Source organism: Calonectris borealis, chromosome 13, assembly GCF_964195595.1.
Source record: "Calonectris borealis chromosome 13, bCalBor7.hap1.2, whole genome shotgun sequence".
In the NCBI taxonomy this organism is placed as follows: domain Eukaryota; kingdom Metazoa; phylum Chordata; class Aves; order Procellariiformes; family Procellariidae; genus Calonectris; species Calonectris borealis.
The window spans coordinates 11,873,646-11,880,416 of record NC_134324.1 but is presented as its reverse complement, the minus strand read 5'-3'; positions in this window follow the sequence as shown (position 1 = coordinate 11,880,416).

Genomic DNA, 6,771 nt, shown 5'->3' with positions numbered 1-6,771 from the left:
GGAGCCACGCGGCCGGGGGAGGGCCGGCGCCGGCCCCGTGGGCAGCGCCGGCGCACGGGTGCTTATGTCCTCGCTGGGTCCCCCCGCCGGCTCCGGGTCGGAGCCGAGCAGCCAGCGCCCGGCGGTGCCGGGGAGTGGGGCGGGCCGGTCCCTGAAGTGGAACGGATGGGGCACGGCGTCCCCGCACAAGCGGCACTTCAGCACCGCCAGCTGCCACTCATAGCCTCGCCTCGCTGCCCGCGTGGGGTCTTCTCCGCCGTGAAACAGAGTGTCCCTACCGTGTCTCTGCTGGGAACGGCCCCTGGCCCGTGCCAGCCTCTGGGCGTGCCCAAGCACTAGCAGAGCTGTTAGCCTGCGCACGCCAGGGAGGGTGCTGACAAGTCTGGGCGTTCATGGGTCTCTGCGGGGGGGGCTGGCTGCACCCCTCACACCAGCTCACGTGGTTGCCAAAACCAGGGCAGGAGGCTGGATCTGAGAGAGCCTTTGTCTCCTCACAGCCAGGGCAGAGGCCCCACAAGGACATGGGGAGCACCTCTTCAAAGCATCATTGGTGCATACCTGGCTCTCACAAGCCGACGGTCATCCGTGGGCCCCACTCATGTGCAGAGCGGGTTGTGCTGGCCTCCAGCATGCCTCCAAGGTGAGGAGACTTGGGGATTTCTTTGCGCTGAGGCAGGGACAGCCCTGTTCTCCTTGTGCTGTTCTGGGTCTTCCACCTCCTCGTGCACCTGCAACTCGCATGGCTACGGGTTGGATGGCAGATCCCTGCATTCATGAGCTGTGCGTCGTGCGAAGGGCTGTTGTCAAACTTTTTGTGCCCTCGCTATGAGTCTTACTGATGCCAGAGCCTCAGGTGAAGTCTGAGCTTTATTTGGTGATGGGAAGTTAATTCTGGTGGAATCTTCTTTAAGATAATCATTGAAAAGATTTTTCACACCATCGCTGGGATCCTGGAGGTTTTGAGGTTTCCTTGCACCGGACTCCCACACTGCTGCTAGATGAGTTCCCCAGGTTGCCTCAGCCTAAAGTTACCCTAAGAAATACAAGGAAAAGAAGGGTGTAAATCCCTAGAGAAAGGAAACAGGAAAGCAGGGGAATAAGAGGAGGAGAAAAAGAAAAAGAAAAGAAAAATCCATCTTGTTCTGACAGCAAGTTTCTCCTACCTTGTGGGAATAAAACTACTCCTGACTGGGCTATCAGAAAGCCCAGAGTGCTGTGAGATGCAGGGAAGAGGAGGTGTGGGAGCTGCAGGCACTGATGCGACCAGCTCCGGCAGCTGCTCTAACGCTGCCAGGAGGAAAGAGCCCCAGCAGCACAGCCTGGACAGGGAGCGAGGAGAGAGCTCTGCTGCAGTAAGCCCTGCCCCTCACAAGGTACTCACAAGGGTGCTCAGAGGCGGGAAGGGTGCTGGGGTTCTGCCCCCAACACATCCCACAGGGGAATTCAGACCGTGTCACTGAGAATGCATCATCTTTGTACACAAACAGAGCCAGAAAGCTTACTTCTTGAGCAGACACCCTGATCTGGAAACTTGGGGAAAGTTCTGATATAAGCTTTGTGCTCTGGGGCCCTGTCTGCTTTTTTTTAACTTACTTTTAACTATGGTCTCATAGACTAGGGACTAGCTTTCGGTCAGCATCCTCCCTTGTAAATCTTCTCTTGCTGCATCTTACACAGGTGGCCAGAGGTGCACCTCCTCGCTGCCACGTCTTGCTCATGACGGTGGGGATTTCAGAGCTATAACCCAGACAGCACGACCAAGAGGAGCAAACCTGCCCCAGAGAAAGGGACCACCAGATGCTGGGTGACACACACATGTACATGAGGCAGCAGAGGAGCAGCAGAAGTAGCAGGGTGATGGGGAGGATGTACAGGAGTGCCCATGGGGAGTTCTCATAGAGGTGAGACCACATGTCGCTCAGATAGTCTGACAGTCAGGACCAGCAAGTGCCTGCGGAAGAGACATGTCCTAGTGACTGCGAGGAAGTGATGGGAGTCGGATGTGATCCAGGGGCCGTGCTCCCAGGAGGTCTTTGTGGGACAGGCAGTAGTCAGGGCTGCTCGCCTCAAGGGGTTTGCTGGTGGCAGATCCGCGGATGTTCAATCCTGACTCAGATTTCACATGCCTGATGCTGCCAAAACGAATCCCTCTGATCCCAGAAGCTGTTTGAGTCTTGCAGCAAAACTCTACTGGGGAGAGCAGAGAGACACTAGAAACCCTCCTTTTTCTTGGATCTGAGTGTATTTTGAGGCAGGGTCAGGCCTTCTTCCCTGCTCATGTGCAGCATCCAGCCCCTTTCACTCCACACACACACACGCCACTTCCCTTGCTCTGGGGCCACCATAAGGAACTTCAGCCCCAGGACAAAGTCAGTGCCCTCTGTGCAAACTGGTTTTACTTGCGTGCACAGCAAGTGGAAGAGCAAGCCTAGTTGTACATCCCCATACACAGAGGATGAGAGGGTCCACCCAAAGAGCATTCCCCAGTCGGGGCTGCTGGATGCCTTCTCTGCTGCAGGCTGAGGCCAACAGGGTAGACAGGGAGCTCCCAGATCACAAGGGGCACAACTGTGCCCACCCCTCCAGCATTGAAAAACCTCATAGTTCCCAAGAAACTTCTTGCAGTGGTCTCCAGCCCAGGACTGCCCCGTAGGGCTAGCTCCCCACCCCTTTCTCCTCCACAGCAGATACGTCAAATGGATGGGGATTAAGGGGCAGAAACCCATGGATCTGCCACTCAGAGATGGCTGGAGTGGGCAGTCAGTGCTGCTCAGGGCAGGCTCTTCCCATAAGTCCCTCTCCTGTGGCAGCTGTGTGCACTTATGTGGGATCACCTGGCTGGAGTCTTCTGCATCATCCACATGTAGCTCCAGATCCAATTCCTGCCCTATGCTCAGCCTCACACTGCCCAGCTGGGAGGTGGCCTTGGGCTTTGTTGAGGGAATTATGCCACCTGCCAGGAATTATGCCACAGTCAACAGGGCTTGGCCCTAGGTTCCTGCTCAAAAAAGACAAGTCGCCAATCTGCTGAGTAAATAAGTGATTTATTTATCTGACATGCAGAGCAGCTTGAGCTGGGTGCCTCCAAAGAGGGACCCTGAACAAAGAAATCCCTGGGCAATTATACCCTTACAATCTAAGTTCCCTGCTCCTCACACGACAGTTCTGACCAGTAGTATTAGGGTCTGGGGTCTTCCCGTTCTTCATTGGGTTCCTTCATTGTCTCTAGGCAGGCCATTTCTTCTCTTATCTCTAAGGTTGCTGTGAGCTGATGATGGTAGTAGCCTTCCTTGCTTCCTTATCTTCCACATCAAACCAGCTCTGGGGCCTTCTTTTACTCAACTAGGTAAAAGTTCAGTGTATCTGGGTGAAAGTTCACAGCTTGCGGCCTAAGGCTTCAGCAAATTTAGCTACTAATCCTAAGTAAGTTCTGTATAAGTAGTATACCAAATCCCACAACAGGCTTGCAGTGATGGTAGAAGATCAGGGCAGTCAGTCCCAAGAGCAGAAGACAGCCAGCTGTGAGGGCCATGTTTTGCAGCTGGGCACAGTGGGTCCTGCGGCCCAGACTTCGTCTGCGGGGTTCCCTGGAAAGCCTGTAAAATCAGATTAGATGAGAAAATAATGGACTAAGTCAGAGGCCTAGAAAAGTCCCGGGGTGCCTGACTGCATTCAGCACCAACAGATGTGCCCACTAGGCTGGAGGATGCTGCTTGGACCATCATCTCCCCTAGCCCTGCCTGGCTGACCAAGAAGGATCTGCAGAGCACTTTGGAGCATCTTTATCCAGCTGCTGAGGCAGCCCGGGAGGAGGAGTACCTATCGAGAACAAGCCTCACCTCTCCTGGAGGGAGCAGGTTGGGGAGTATGGACATACAGTGGGATCGTGGGGCATGGCTTTGAAACGTGCTGCTCTGAGCACATCCTGGAGGCAGGACATCTTGGCTCCAGGCTCCTCTTGCAATCACGGCTTAGAAACAGGCTGGTAACAATGTGGGGTAGGAGGCAAGAGAGGCATAGAGCAGAGAGAAGCCCTGCAGTTAATAGTGGAATATGTAGTAGGAGGGAGAAATGTGACAAGAGACACCTGACAGACACAAAAGGGAAATCTAAGTCTGTTCATTCCCTCTTGGTCACATACGAGGAAACTGAGACGGAGGAGGCGGTGAGCAGTTTGGCCCTAGCTCCATGGCTGAGCTGGGAATTAAGCTGTGCTTTCCTGAGTTCGCTTTGCTCCCTGTCGGCCGTGGTCCCTGCTCAGATGCTCTCTTCAGCACGCTGCTGCCTGTTTCTGTTATGTGCTGCCAACTTTTTCTGAAAATGGTGCCTCTCTGCCCAGCTGCAATACCTGCATACATCCTCCATGTCTGGCTCAGGTAGGGGCTGCATACTGGGTGTTCTCCATCCAGCACGGGAGAAGCCAGATTCAGAAGCAGCCCTGGCCCATGGCTTATCTGGCTGGGGCTCAGCATTGAAACACCTCACAAACTTTGGGTTGCAAAATAATCTCTGCTTGGGCTATACTAGAAAGGGATGGCAGGGATGTGATTCCTGGAGACACCAGATAACAGAGATTTCAGCCCTGTTTCCTCTTTGAAAATGATCCAGAGGGGGCTCTGGTGTACATAGCTTTTTCTCTGATCTAACCCTGTGTCACTGGACAAATGTGCCACAACACAGCAGCCTGTTTCTGGAGACAGGATGAGCCTGAGCATTCACTGGTACAGGCAGGGACTGTGTCCCTGCTTCACCAAGCAGAGCTGGGTACCAGCCCTGAGAAACAAGGCAGCCAGGACCATATGGGACAGCCAGTCCTGTGCAACTGACTAAACCTGTGTCTTAGCCAGCTCCTGGGTGGGCTTTTGGTTCTCACCAATTTTGTGTTGCCAAAACCCCCTGCTCTTGACCAATCCCCATCAGTCCCTCACCCTGATGAGTATTTAAGCTTCAGCTGGTCAGGCCCAGCCTGGCCTGCAGTGGTAGCCATGGGCAGAGGGTACAGATGTCTAGCCTTGTCCAAGGGCATCAACATGGGGGACCGGGCCAGTTCCTCAGCGAGTGTGTGCAGGTCTCTGTTTACAGTCCAGCTGCTGTTTGGGGCTGAGCTGATGTCTCTGCTCTGTTCTCTCTACCATCAGGCCCTTCACCATGCCTGGGAAGCTCCTCTGTACTGGTAGTCTAGAGACTACAGCCAGCTGTCTTTGTGCAGCATTGGCCACTGCATTCAGGAGAGATGTAGTTGCCTTGGAGCTGAGGAAGGCTGCCTTGAGAAGGGCCCGAAGTGGCAGGTTTTGTCCTCCCAGGCTGAAGGCTACCCTGTCCCAGGCAGGCGTGTTCCCCTTTGAGAAGCTTATGGCTCCAATTCCTCTCTTCTGGCCAGCACTTGCCAGGCAGCCTCTCCTCACATCTGTGCCTGGTTATTGTCAGAATGTAATTAAGCCAAAGGGTGATTGCATCTCCTGCTTGGGGCTGTAATGTAATCACTGCCAGGGCCCCAGCAAAGGCTCCTTGTACAGCAATGTGGAGCCCAGCAGTTGCATGAGGCTTTCTTCAGCCCTGCTTCGTTTGAGACACCAGCTGCTGATCTCCACTGGTGTGTGTTCCTGGATAGGTCACACCACCGGGCTGATCTGCAGTGCATGTCCCTGCTTCCTCCAGACTCAGGCCGTGGAGGAGAGCATCTGTGTGCACAACAGCCAGCCCAGTGCACCCAAGGGTGGGCAGGAGCTGGGTGGCTCAGAGCAGCCGTTCCTTGCACAACTACCCTGCCTGCCCTGGGGTCCTCACCAGTGCTGCTGGCGGAGCTCTCCTCAGAGCTGCTCCAGTCTGCATCTCTTATAGGTGTGAGCAGAGGCTGCTGATGGGACCTGACTCTGATGGGGCGCCATGGGAATTCACAAGCCAATCGCTGGCTGTTGCTGGGCTGGCACAGCTACCCCCACCCATCCCACTGTGATGGCAGCCAGCACCTGGCTGACCTCCGCCATTCTCCAAAGCCCCCTCATAACCCTGCTTTCCACTCCACGCCAGAGGTGTTTGTGGGGCTGCCCAGCTCCCCCGCCACAGAGGGAGGACTCACAGAGCTGGGGATGAGTTGGCACAGGCTCTGATGAGCCAGCAGTGGTGACAACACTGCCACTGTTGTGGAGGAGAAGTGCTGTATGACCCCATGCCTGCTCCAGAGCTCATCGGGCACTCCGGGCCTTTGTGAGGTGGCCGTTGTTCCGGAAGGTCCCCACCCCATGAGAGGCATGAGGCAAGAGCCAGTGTCACCCTACTCATCACCATTCCTGGGAGAGGAAACATCTGCCACTGTGTGGGGTGGGTGCCAGGGAGCGGGAGAGCCACCGGTGGCAGGAAGATGGCTCTGGTCCATGACACACCTTGTTGGGGATCACAGTAAGGCGGCAGTTCATCCAGTGGTCAACATCACACCAGAGCCCCTGGGAGCCACAGGCACCTACAGAACTCCTCCAGTGAGTGAGCAAGGAGGGCTTGCTCAAGGCAGCCATGGAAAGCAGGATGGTGGCACCCTGCCACAGCAGCAGGAGCATTATGGGAAGGAGATGAAGGGAAGTTGAGGGCCAAAGCACAGTGCTGAGTCAGGCTGAGCAAGTGCTGCCTCCCTCAAGCCACTGATCCCCACTGATTGGGGGATGCTGGGGCCTGGAGCAGGCCTCCTCCCCCAGCCTTTATCTTTATTGCTTCCTCCTCCTCCAGGACTGTGCCCGGGCAGCGGGAGCTTGCGCAAAACAAAGCTGAGAAGCTCTG